The sequence below is a fragment of the Macaca thibetana genome, chromosome 3 (assembly GCF_024542745.1).
Source record: "Macaca thibetana thibetana isolate TM-01 chromosome 3, ASM2454274v1, whole genome shotgun sequence".
Taxonomy (NCBI): domain Eukaryota; kingdom Metazoa; phylum Chordata; class Mammalia; order Primates; family Cercopithecidae; genus Macaca; species Macaca thibetana.
Window position 1 is genome coordinate 94,678,950 of NC_065580.1, and position 12,766 is coordinate 94,691,715.

At 40.4% G+C, this 12,766-nt stretch overlaps 1 long non-coding RNA gene across 1 annotated transcript in view; it reads left to right on the forward strand.

Annotated features, from left to right (window-relative positions):
* Positions 1–8,240, forward strand: part of LOC126950040 (uncharacterized) — a 38,362-nt gene extending 30,122 nt beyond the window's left edge. The window contains exons 2-3 of the long non-coding RNA XR_007724035.1: positions 3,457–3,779; positions 6,538–8,240. This is a non-coding gene — a long non-coding RNA (uncharacterized LOC126950040). The remainder of the gene's footprint in view (positions 1–3,456; positions 3,780–6,537) is intronic.
* Positions 8,241–12,766: the final 4,526 nt, after the last annotated feature.

Genomic DNA, 12,766 nt, shown 5'->3' on the forward strand with positions numbered 1-12,766 from the left:
AGCACAACAGGTCTTAAGTTGGATCCTCCAATTTCTAGCTTTGTGACTTCAAGTAAGTCACCAAACTTCTCTGAGCCTTAGTTAACCTCTGCAAAATGGAGATACTATAATGCTTGCCTCAGGGGGTTTTTGTGAGGGTCAGATGAAATGATACGTGTGTAAAGTTCCATAACTGCAGTTTCTTCTAAAAGTCATAGTAATTTTATAACCCCATGTATGCATGTATTGTTATTGATTAATTTAAAAAAATACATGACTAAAGACTATTGTATAATCAGTCATACCTTTAAAAGAATTTGTATTTGAAACATTATAGGACATATAAGTGCCAGGCATTACATTTATTCAATAGATAGGGCAATGCTTAGGGTCTGTGTGAATTCTCAGACCTCATTCAATAATCCAATGCCCTCAAGGCTTTGGGGGCTGCAGACTAAAGGTAACTGCCTTGAACACCTCTGAATTGTTTACTTGCATTGCTCTTTGTAAGAGAAAGACCTTCACTTCCCATCTTCTGGCCAGGACACATCAATGAGAAATTTCTCCTAGGTGGAGGTTACCCTCCTACTGCTTCAGGGAAGTCTAGAAGTGAAGCTTCTGCTGCTCTTGCTCACCCTATATCCCCCTGCCACCTGCACATAAAGAGGGCCTCACACCCTCTGGCCTCCTTCCCCTGGGAGCCCTTTTTCTTCCTTGCCTTCTTTTGGGGTTAGCTTTCTTAGTCCTGATCTCCATGACCCCAAGAGCAGCCTGTAGCTCTGAGATAACCTGCCTTTCATTTCAGTCTCAGGGCCAAGCTACACTGTCCATGAGAACAGAGCCACTGGGCTCCCAACTCACTCCTGCCTGCAGGTCTTGCAGCAGATGCTGTGAGTGAGTCATCCATATCATGTGGCACTCACCTGTATACACCAAAGGCTGCTAACCATGAACACTTGTGACTCTCCGCCCAAGGACATTTCAGCCTGTAAAAAGGAGTTAGTGGCCTCAAAGCAGATAAGCTCCAGTATGGCCTGACTGACTCCACAAAACACGCTTCATTTTCTTCCTGTCCCTCCCCTGTCTCACTTCCCTATACCTAGTGGTGTTTCCTAGGATCATGTCACAAGAAGTGCTTATATTCAATCCTTATCTCTAGCTTGGGTTCTAGGGGAGGCCAAACCCAGACAAAGGCTCTCTCAAAACTGCATTATTGTTTTTTCAAAACAATTACCTTTTAATAAAAAAAAATGTTTTTCAGATTTAACCATTAACTTGAGGACAGAGCAAAGCTAGTGAAAGGAAGTTGAGGTTAAAACTGTAGGCACCAGCTGATGAACAGTATGCAGTAGATATGAATGATAAAACCAGACACTTCAGAGTGGGGAAAAATCTGATCTATGATTTAATCTAACTTCCTCATTTTATGGAAATGGAGATGGAGCTCAGAGTCCCACAGCCTCCCCCTGGCAGGCCCGAGTCTCATCGGAAGCCACCCAGCTCTACGCCTGCCTGCAGCCCCAGACCTCCAGCTTTCCACTAACATCAGCATTGCCTGCCCTGGGGCAACCCCTGTTTCTCCGTGTGTCTCCTCTGGGTCTGGTCACTATGCCTGGGGAGCCAGTGCTGCTTTGCTGCATTGTATCATTTGGGATCAACTTGCCTGACTCTTATAAAGGACCTGAAACTTTGGGGTACGGAGCCCTGTTGGGGGAGGTCACTGGCAGGACCACAGTAATCTCCAAAGGGCAGGGGCCTATGTCAGCTCCAGCTCCTCTACCACCCCAAATCCCAAAAATCCTCCTCCTGTTCTTACCGTGGCTCTCTGGCTGTCTCCACAACCTGCAGCTCTGACTCCCCAGGCCCTGACCTCTATCCTAATCCCTCCCTACTCACCCCAATCCAAAAGCTTTCAGGAGAAGCTTGCATTTCTTATTTGCAGCAGGGCTCTCCTTAAAGAAGCTTATCTTTTTACCCCCACCCCCAAAGCTTTGATGAGCTATTTAACAGTAATTATTTAATCTTTCCTTGTGGACAGTTCTCTGTGCATTCACCCAGCCTGGAGTGTGTGCTTTTTGCCCTTTTATGACTTGATCAGAACCCTAAGATGTTTCCTCCCAGCACGCTTTCCTCCTCTCATGCATATGATGCCTGAAAAGAAATACGTATTCTTAAATGATGCCGTCACCTCTCACTCAGAGGAGGAATAAATGTGCCAGAAAGCATTCGCAGCTAATTCTGTGGAACGACTGGGACATTTAATAGCTAGCATTTTGTTGGCTCCATAGGGAAGTTAATGATTTGATTTGATTTATTGAGGAGTTTTGTTTGTTATGCTTTGCTGTGTTTCACCTCCATGCAGAGAAGGAGAAGATGACAAAAGGAGTGTGAGACCCAGGTAGAGCTCTCTTTTACGGCAGGCTTTCTCAACCTCAGCACGATTCATAGTTGCGGGTGAATAATTCTTTTTTGCAGGGGCCTGTGCTGTGTATCAGAGGATGCTGAGCAGCGTCCCTGGCCTCTACCCAGCAGATGCCAATAGCACCCTCCTTTCCAATTATGACAATCAAAGATGTTTGCAGACATTGCCAAATGCCTCCTTGGAGCCAAAACCACCCCTGGTGGAAACCACTGTCTTAGGGTCATCTAATTTTGATTATTCAGATAGCACATCACCAAATAACCTTCTGCTCCATCTCAACTTTTCTCCAACAAGTCTAAACCTTAGTTAAGGGATTGCCATTTACTGGTTATCAGATGTGGCTTTTTGGCTACGTCTGAATCTGCCTGTAAATTAATAATACATAGATAACCTAGTTTATAAATCTATTGTTAGTTTAGCTTAAGTGAGTCCCTCTTGCAGACATGAATATACACTGAAGTAAAAAAAAAAAAACTTTCTGAATCAATAAAACTGACCATCAAAATCTGTGCCAAGGAATTTTGGCTGAAAGATCTGTAACAGCAGCATAGGCTGGATCTAACATCCCAAGCAGGAAGAGGGTGCTTAGGAAAAGATACAAGGAATAACTACACACATCTACATAGAAAATTACATACGGCCTGTCTTGACTCTCCTTGTGTTTCCATAAACTAATTAGTGTATCTGTCTGTGATTGGTAAATTTTTGGTTACTAATCACATATAACTTAATGATTTGGAAGCTGTCTTGGTTCATGTGTGTGTTTTTTCCCAAGATGAAGGGAGCCAGAGAGGACAGAGTCTGTAGAATTAGAACCTCCAACAGGAAGAGAAGAACCTTTGGCTTGTCTGTGGGACTAGAAGGAGCCCAGTCAGATCTAGTGTATCATGCTGTAACAGAAAAACCTATGGTCACAGGAAAAGAAAAGGCTGGAAAACATCTAAGCAGGGAATGCTGTGGCCGATGAATAGGCATGGTGGGATCCTCTCACAAGGATTCCGGTGAGTATGAGGAACTAGTAATTACACACTTCTCTACTTCCTTCTATCATTTAGGAGATAAATAAAATTCAAGATACCTCAGGCCCTCAGCAAGTCACGTCTGGATGACAAGAAAACAAGAAAACGTGATGCTGTCTGAGCAACTGGTACAGGAAGCCTGGACTCATCGCTGAGGAAATCAGAGCTTCTTTGCAAAAGGCAAGTTCAAGTTTCTTCCCAGTATGTATATATTATGATGCTGACAGCTCCTGGTATCACCTTCATCTCAGTTTTACTAAGCATCATGTTTTTCCTGTATTATGATCCAGATGGTGACAATCTGTGGCCAAGATGCTGCCGGAAGATGACTACAGGCACAGGAGAGGAGTTTCAGGCAGGTCAGTGAGTGCGTGTGTCTTTCAGATGAAGAGGTTGTCATCCACATCAATATTTAAATAAATTCTTCCTGGTACCTAAGTGAACTCTTGAATAGCTGACATTCTGTTAACCAGAATTCTCTGCTAACTGTCACTTCTGCACATCTGTTGCCCAAATATGATTGGCGGTTGTGGTGAAGATGCTGTAGGATTTCAGGGGATTCTTATAAATCACTGAAGAAAATTTGGATGAGGTTGAGAATTATTTTAGGGCTTAATTCATTTTTTCTGGGTTCAAATTTTTTTCTGGGTTAAATTTTTTAAAAATTGGTATTCTAGGTATAAAACACATATGGTGATCCTCTATAAGCTGCTCAGTGGCAGAAAAGAGCTGTTCAGTTGCTAGGTTTATTTTAATTTGCTTATCCAAATGTTCAGAAACCAGCCTCAAAGCTCGACTCTTATTATTACAACCAAAGATCAAATTATGGAGTTGCAATAATGAATGGAAAATATCTTGATTTCTGCTTTTGAAGGGGGTTCTTTAGTCTGCCTTCACTAATGGAAAGGCTCAGCCTATACCATTGTGACAAAATGTGGGATTTCAGGGGCCATTGTATATAGGCTGGGGCCTCCCACATTCACCTGAGTGATTGTGCACTGTTTATAATGATTTTTTTTTTGAAACGGGGTCTCATTCTGTTGCCCAGGCTGCAGTGCAGTGGCATGATCACAGCTTACTGCAGCTTCTACCTCCTTGGCTCAAGAGATTCTCCCGCCTCAGCCTCCCGAGTAACTGGGACCACAGGCATGAGCCACCATGCCCAGATAATTTTTATATTTTTAGTAGAGACAGGGCTTCACCATGTTGCCCAGGCTGGTCTCAAACTCCTGAGCTCAAGTGATCCACCTGCCTCCACCTCCCAAAGTTCTGGGATTACAAGCCTGAGCCAGTGCACCAGCCTATATTGATTTCTATATGAATTAATAAAGAAAATCTTGACCATGACTACACAGATAGATTAGCAGCAGAAATGATGCTTTCCTAGCCAATGCAAAGACTAAATATTAAAATATATGTGGCTGGGGTGGAGAAAGAGTGATAACAAGGTATCCTTGTATCATTGATGAAGGAGAATAAAGAGCAGTAGCCTGTGGCCTCAGGATTCCAAAGCATAATCCTGGCTCATTCCCTGACTTTTTTCCTTTGCAAACACTGGAAAACAAATAGTGCAATGAGATTCCCTACCTCAATTCATTGGAATTGACTTGCTACTTCTAGGTCAAGCCAAATGGATTAGAGAACAAACTAGGTAGGCCATAGGAATGTCTACAGAGGATCAATTTTTTTTTCTCCTGTGCCATCTGAATTGGGGGCTTGACTGAGCCTTCAGACACTTCGGCCAAAAGATGTCTTTTGTGAGGGCATTGTCTTTCTTCTCTAAAGAGAGGTTAATAATATATCCTCTGTAACAGAAGTTTGGAGCAATAATTAATAATAATTAATAATAAATTGTTCGAAAACTAAGCACTAATCATGAAAAAAAAAGTTTCTCATGGTAGCCATTAGCTTTAAGCATGCACTTCTGGCAAACCACCAGAAAAATGCCATACCTTTATCTTGCCACTGTGTGTGCTTGGAAATAGAGGAATTTTCTTTGGCATAAAATTCCTAGAAAAATTGTATTTTCAAAGACTAGCCAGTTCTGGGTCAGACAGAGGAAGCATACCACACCTTGTGTCTCCTGCTGAACGCAGCGACAAAGCTTGGAAAGAAGGCAATGAGGAGCAATCTGAGGACTCTGGGAAATAAGTGCTTAGCAGAAAATGTAAGCCATTAAATGCTTATATTAGAAAAGAAAAAAGTCTCAGATCAACAATGGAAATTTCTCCTTAAGAAAGTAGAAAATAAATCAAAATAAAACTAAGCAAACAGAAGAAAAAATAAATAGCAGAAGTAAATGAAGTTGAAAACAGAAAAGCAAAACTAGTGAGACAAAAGCTTAGTTTTTTGGAAAGAGCAATAAAAATGGTAAGTTTTTAGCAAGACTGATAGAAAAAAGAGAGAAAGAAAGAGAAAAGAGACAATAAAGAAACAAATTACCATGATCGTAAATGAAAGAGAGGAAATCAGGACAAGCCCCAGGGACATTAAAAGGATAGCAAGCGGCCGGTCGCGGTGGTTTAAGCCTGTAATCCCAGCACTTTGGGAGGCCGAGAGGGGTGGATCACGAGGTCAGGAGATGGAGACCACCCTGGCTAACACGGTGAAACCCCGTCTCTACTAAAAAATACAAAAAACTAGCCGGGCGAGGAGGCGGGCGCCTGTAGTCCCAGCTACTCGGGAGGCTGAGGCAGGAGAATGGCGTAAACCCGGGAGGCGGAGCTTGCAGTGAGCTGAGATCCGGCCACTGCTCTCCAGCCTGGGGGACAGAGCGAGACTCCATCTCAAAAAAAAAAAAAAAAAAAAAAAGATAGCAAGCAATACGACAGGCAACTCCACACACACAAATCTGGCAACTTAGATTTAATGAGGTATTTCCTCAAACACTACAAACTATCAAAACTCATCTTTGATGAAATAGATAACCTAAATAGTACTATATCTGTACTTTTATCTAAAAATAGATAACATAAAATAAAAAATAATTTATCTACAAATAAAGTTTTAGATAAAGGCCTCCTGAAAAAGTAATTTCCAGGCCCAGATGGTTTGGTGGGCAAATTCTATCAAACATTTAAAGAAGAAATAACATTAATTCTGCACATTTTCTTCCAGAAAACAAAAGAAGAGAGAACATTTCACAACTCATTTTATGAAGCCAGCATTACCTTGGTACCAAAACTGGGCAAAGATAGTACAATAAAAGCTCAGACCAGCATCCGTCATGAACATAGACACGAACATCATCAACAAAATATTTCAGCAACATTCATCAACAAATTCAAATCCAGGAACATTAAAAGGAACAATACACCATGGCGAGGGCAGTTTTTCTCAAGGATATAAGGTTTGTTCATCAAAAATGAATCAATGGAATCTGTCAAACTATCAGTATGAAGAAGAAAAAAAACACGTGATCATATTAATTTAAGCAGAAAAAGCATTTGGCAAACTTGAACATGTATTCATGGCAAAAACTTTCAGCAAACTAAGAATAAAAGAGAACTTCCTCAACTCTGTAAAGTGTGTCTACAAAAACCCTACAGCTAACATCCTACTCCATGCTGAAAGACTGAATGCCCCTAAATTAGGAACAAGACAAAGATATCCACTTCCAGCATCCAAATGTTCTTCAACTAATGGATGAATAAACAGGTCATGGTAGATACATACAATGAAATGGTACTCAGCAGTAAAAAGGAACAAACTATTGATACACGACAGCCTGTATAACACTATGCTTAGTAAAAGGAAGCTAGTCTCAAAAATTTACCATTGTATTATTCTATTTATTTGACGGTCTCAAAATAAAGTGCTGGAAGACATATCAGAGGTTTCCAGATATTATAGGTGGGGAAGGTGATGACCAGAAAATATAGCATGACATGCTTTATTGAGGTGGTGGAGCTGTTCTTTATCCTGATTATGGCAGTGTTCACATGAATCTATACATGTGTTAAAATTCATAGAAATGTACACCAAAAAAGAAAAACCATCCCTGAGCAATCCTTTAAGCTACCTGCATTTGTTCAAACAGGAGGATATGGAAGACATTTCAGCCAGAATATATTGCTGGGGAAAGAAATTCCATGACCTCTCCTGGCGCTAGTCCTAGAACCATCCAGCCTCCTGCCAACCACCACCTTCCTTTTCAGCATCCCTTTCTCTACCTCCTTCAGATTTCCTTTCTGCCATCTGCATCTCTGTGTGTTCACCTCCGAATCTGCTCCCAGAAAATATTATTGTGTCAACCACTGGATATGAGTCAGTGAGTTACCTTGTTCCAAGCTGTCTGCATATTAAGTCTTCATTTTAAATACCTAATCAGAGTCTCTCCTTTAAGGGAATTCCAGGCACCTAAGAGCAGAAAGGAGTTGTTTTGGGAAATCCTTCCAGTGCCCATGAAATCACTTATGTAAGCAGCTGCCCGTGGATAATGTTGACCCTGCTGCTGACTTTTTGGAGCCTTACATTGTTCTCAGCATTGCCTTTAAATTCGGGGTTTTCTTGTTTTTGTTTTTGTTTTTGTTTTTCCCACGTGTCATAAAATGGCAGCCAGCAGAAATCAAGGCTCCATGCTTCCTTACCATGTTTTTCAGGAGAAAGACAGCATTAACCTATCTTTCAACCGTGGAATATAGCGGAGTTTTTTTCCCAGGAGATCCTATAATATATGATAACCTCTAAGCCAATAACAATTGCCAAGAAAAGGAATGGGCTGTGTGTTGGACTAATCAACAGAGGGGAAATGTCTTCTACAGGGTCTTCATCAGTAGACACAGCAATGATGTTGGAACCTTTCAGACCCAGGTTCTAATCCTGGCTTTCTCTTATTTCAAGCTGATAAATTTCTGCTTAAAATAAAACTTTAGAAGTTATGCATAAAGCATTTGGTAGCTAGGAGGCACTTGATAAACACTACTAAAATAATTATAACAACCCCAGAACCAGCTCATTTAGCTGCCAATATCTGAAAGCATCATAGTGATGGAAACAAACGTGAAGAGAAGGTAATGATGTGACAGGTATGGTGGAACTGAATGAGGAGAATAAGATATTTCTAATTCATTACTCTGTTAGGTGAAACTTAAGCCAAGTAAGATATTTTTTAGTCCATTAGTCTGCGAAGTTTTTCGCAACCCCCAGTGTACAAAACAGCTTATAAAAATTGTTTTTTTATTCACCCTCTGTATAGAAACACACCAGTGGGGGATCTGGAAAGTATAGTAATTCACAGAAATCTGCATAAATAGGGAGACTAGAATTTTATTCCTTAGGCCTTAAGGGGGAAATAAAAACCTTCTACAGAAGTGGTTCCCAGCCTTGGCTGCCCATTAGAATGTCCTGGGGAGCTTTTAAAAGCCTTGAATGCCAGGCCATTAGACTCAGATCAATACCAGTAGATTCTCAGAATGGGAGTCATGTGGTTACAATGTAGAGTCAAGGTTGGGGGCTAGTGTGCTACAGGTATATAGTGCTTTTTGCTGATCTAGTGGAGCTATACAAGAATGGACCACCTTATTAAAGACCTTCTGCTGAAGTCATTGAGATGATATATTTTCTTGACTGCTAAAGGCTCTTAAAGCGACACCCTACTGGGATCCTTAGCGAACGTACAGCCACAAGTAGTTTTAGGTAATCCCGACAGAGCTGAATTAATGTATTTCTGGTTCGGGTGAATAATTTCATGCTTCACCCCAGTAGGAGTTCCATAATTTCTTCTACAGCTCTTCTCTATTTGCCACCCGTGAATGAATTTTACATTCCCAGAGTTAAAGGCAGGGAAAGAACATCCTGAGAGATGGAAAGATTATGCAGAATAAAATACAAATCTCTATTATTCAAATAAGTATTTGTGAAACAAAGAAACATTCACTCTAGCAACTTTGAGGAAATAGAATGTGGAAAGCAATTAGTCGTCAACATTTAATTTCAAATTGAGAGCTTTGGCTAGCTGTTTTGCTGGAGGAACATGTATCTTAACTTAAAAGTGCATCTTAATTTAAATATGCCAAGTTTTCTCACTTTCACCTCTTCCCTGGAAGCCCATTTTGAGATTTATCAAATTGATGCCTTCTTATGTATTTACTGGCAGTGCGTTTTAATCAATGAGTCTTTAAACAGTTTTGCTGAATTACAGAACTAGCTTTATTGCATTAAAATTATCTGCTGTAATTCTACACACAAAGAGAGGAATAGAGAGTTTAAAATTTTTCTAACAAATTCTCACAAGTGGACACTTGATGAATAAAAATTTAAAAATTCAATTGCAATAGAATTGCCCAAACCATTACAAAATGTTTTATATAAAGAAAAGAAGGATATTGTCAGTTTACCTTGAGAAAACTGTGAGATGCAAGGAAAAGCTTAAGAAGAAAAAAATCATCAATGAGTGGTAATTTGATGATATACTGGATGTTTATGTGGTCTCAAAATAACTTCCCACAAATTACTTATTAATTCTAAGAGAAAAAGCCACTGCTTTTCTGTAGAAAAACCTGGCAGATGATACCTAAAGGAGATATCACAACTCTCAACCCTTAGGGAGGTTTTAGCTACTATGAAATCATACTATGGGAACTTACCACCTCCCTTGAAATAGCCTTAGCAAAAACTGGTGCAAGTCTATTGGTGCTAGAAAAGCCTTTGGACTCACTAGCAGGAATGGCTTTTGATAATAGACCAGCTCTGGAATACTTCTTAGCTGAACAAGGAGGAGTCTGTGCTGTTGTCAACAAAACCTGTTGCACCTACATTAACGTGTCTGGGAAAGTGGAAACTAAAGTAGCGTCATTTGTCTGGGGTAATACCCAAGGTTTGTTGACTCATGACGAGGAAATCAAGGATGTGGACACACAAAGAGTAAAGTTAAAAGTGGAGGTTTAATAAGTGAAAGAAAGAGAAAAGTTATCTCCTGCAGAGAGAAGGGTCCTGGAGAAGTGGGTTGCCACTTCCGTGGTGAAATGCAGAAAGTTTTACAGATGAGCTTGAGGAGGTAGTGTCTGATTTACGTAAAAGATTGGTTGGACCGGGCATGCCATTTGCATAGCATTCAAGAATCTGGCCACCCCCACCCCAATCTTGTAATATGCAGATGGATTCTCTACCTGGCTGGTGCCATGTTGCCTGCTGCTTTACTGTACACGTGGTGACAAAGGAAAGGGAAGATGGAGCCCCCACGTCGAACATGCCTGACTCTCAGGTAGCCCTTTTCTATTGGCACAGCTGCTGGCATTCACCCGTGCAAGCTTCCAGCTTGCTTATCTATGTCTGCAGCTCGAGTTTTCAGGCTGCTCTTTGTTAGAAAAGAAATGATTCTGGGGGCTGCCTTTTGTTAAAAGAGAAATTCTGCGGAGGACTCTGTTGCTCTCACTATCTGCCTAAATAATTTCTTTCTAGCTCCTGTATCACTAATTTGAACATAAATGTTCAAATAAGCCAAATGGCTACACACACTTTCCCAAAGCAACCAAAACTGTGCCAAAGCCTTTACTGATTGGTTTCCAGAAATCACTTGGCTTCTCCCATTCCTTAGACCTTTATTCTTCATTATTATTCTTTTAATATTTGGTCCTGCCTCTTTAACACTCTCATTAAGTTTATATCTCCCAGATTACAAGGATTCCACCTACAGATGACTAGGCAATCCCAATACCGGCCTGCAACAGCAACTCCCATTTATGTGGGGCCTCTTGCTGGAATCCGGTCTTTCCCCATGAGCAAGTTTTTCATGATCTTTCATTCCCTTCATGACAGAGAGCAAGAAAGGGAAAAAAACAACTTATCCTCTCTATGCCCCCTTTCAGCAGGAAGTAGCCAGACATACCCGATGCCCCTCTTCACTGTGTCATTTTCCCTTCCTTGAGACCGCAATAGGCAGCAGGTAGACATGAGCATGGGGGAATATAAAGCGGGAAAGATTCAACCAAGATATTTGTCAGGGAGAAAATGAGGAGAGCAAAGATCACCTGGTGGCCATCCAGCAGAACATCCAGAGGCAAAACTCTTTATCGGAGGAATTCAGAAGTAATTGGACTTTCCTACTATCTAAAGCAAGCATCTGGTTCCAGGTTTCTTTCCCAAAAATTTATAAGTAACTAGAATTTCTATATATCTCTGGAATGCAAGCATATAGAAATTCCTTGTGCATCCCTGGCTGACATTAAGGCACCCATGTCTACAAATGTCATCATTTATTATGACCTATGTGGCTAACATGGTCCAAATTACCCTTAAGCTACCGCTTTAGGGTTCATAAATACCCCTAAGGAAAATCCGCTGTAGCACACTCAGTCCTGTCTCGCTGAAGCACCTCACTGCACTCTTCTGCAGCGTTCTTCCTTTCTAATAAAACTTTCCTTTTTCAAACCTATACTGTTGTCTGTAAATTCTTCTTACCAACCTGCGAGGGGACCACTTTCTGATGCCGGGGCTCTGACACCTCACCCAGCAAGAGGTAATTAAAGTTAACATCAGTAATGGGGCAAAGACACCTCATGTACCTCCTGCTTGAATGCCCTTAGGACACAATATTGTTACTGTGGCTTTCCTACCAAAAATGCACAGTCTAAATCTAACCACAAGGAAACAGCAGACAAACTCAAATTAAGAGACATTCTGCAAAAGACTGACAGGTGCACATCAAAAACATTCAGTTCATGAAGGATTAAAGCAGTCTAAGGAGACATGACATCAAAGCAATGTTTGATCTTGAACTGGATTTTCCCACCTTTTTCTATAAAGGACATTAGTGGGGGGAAAATGGCTAAATTTAAATAAGTATTGTAGGTGAAAGAATAATGTAGAATCAATGATAATTTCCTGATGCTGATAATTTATACTGTGATTGTATAAAAGAATGTTCTTGTCTTTAGAAAAATATACTTTGAAGTATTTACAAGTAAAGGGAAAGCATGCCTGTAACTTAGTTTCAAATGTTTATTAAAAGTGTATGTATACAAAATATACATATATGTGCATATAAATATAATTATATATAGAGAGAGAAAGAAAGAGAGAGAGGGAAACAAAAGCAAATTTGAAAATTGTCAACACTTGGAGAATCTGTGTTGAAGAATCAATTTCAAGAATCATTGAAAATTGTAAAACTATTACAAAGGATTGCAGCATTCTTTGTAATATTTTTGCAATTTTCAGTGACAAATTATTTCAAATAAAAAGTAACAAATAAAGGAAGCAGAAATCTCCATGTTTTAAGGACAGATAGAAAGGGCAATCCATATAATCCTACTATCTGGCACATCTGGGAAGTGCAGGAAGGTCTGACTAAATTGGGAAGGATATTAAGAGGAAAGTTCAACCTGTGCTCAGTGGAAGTTCATGA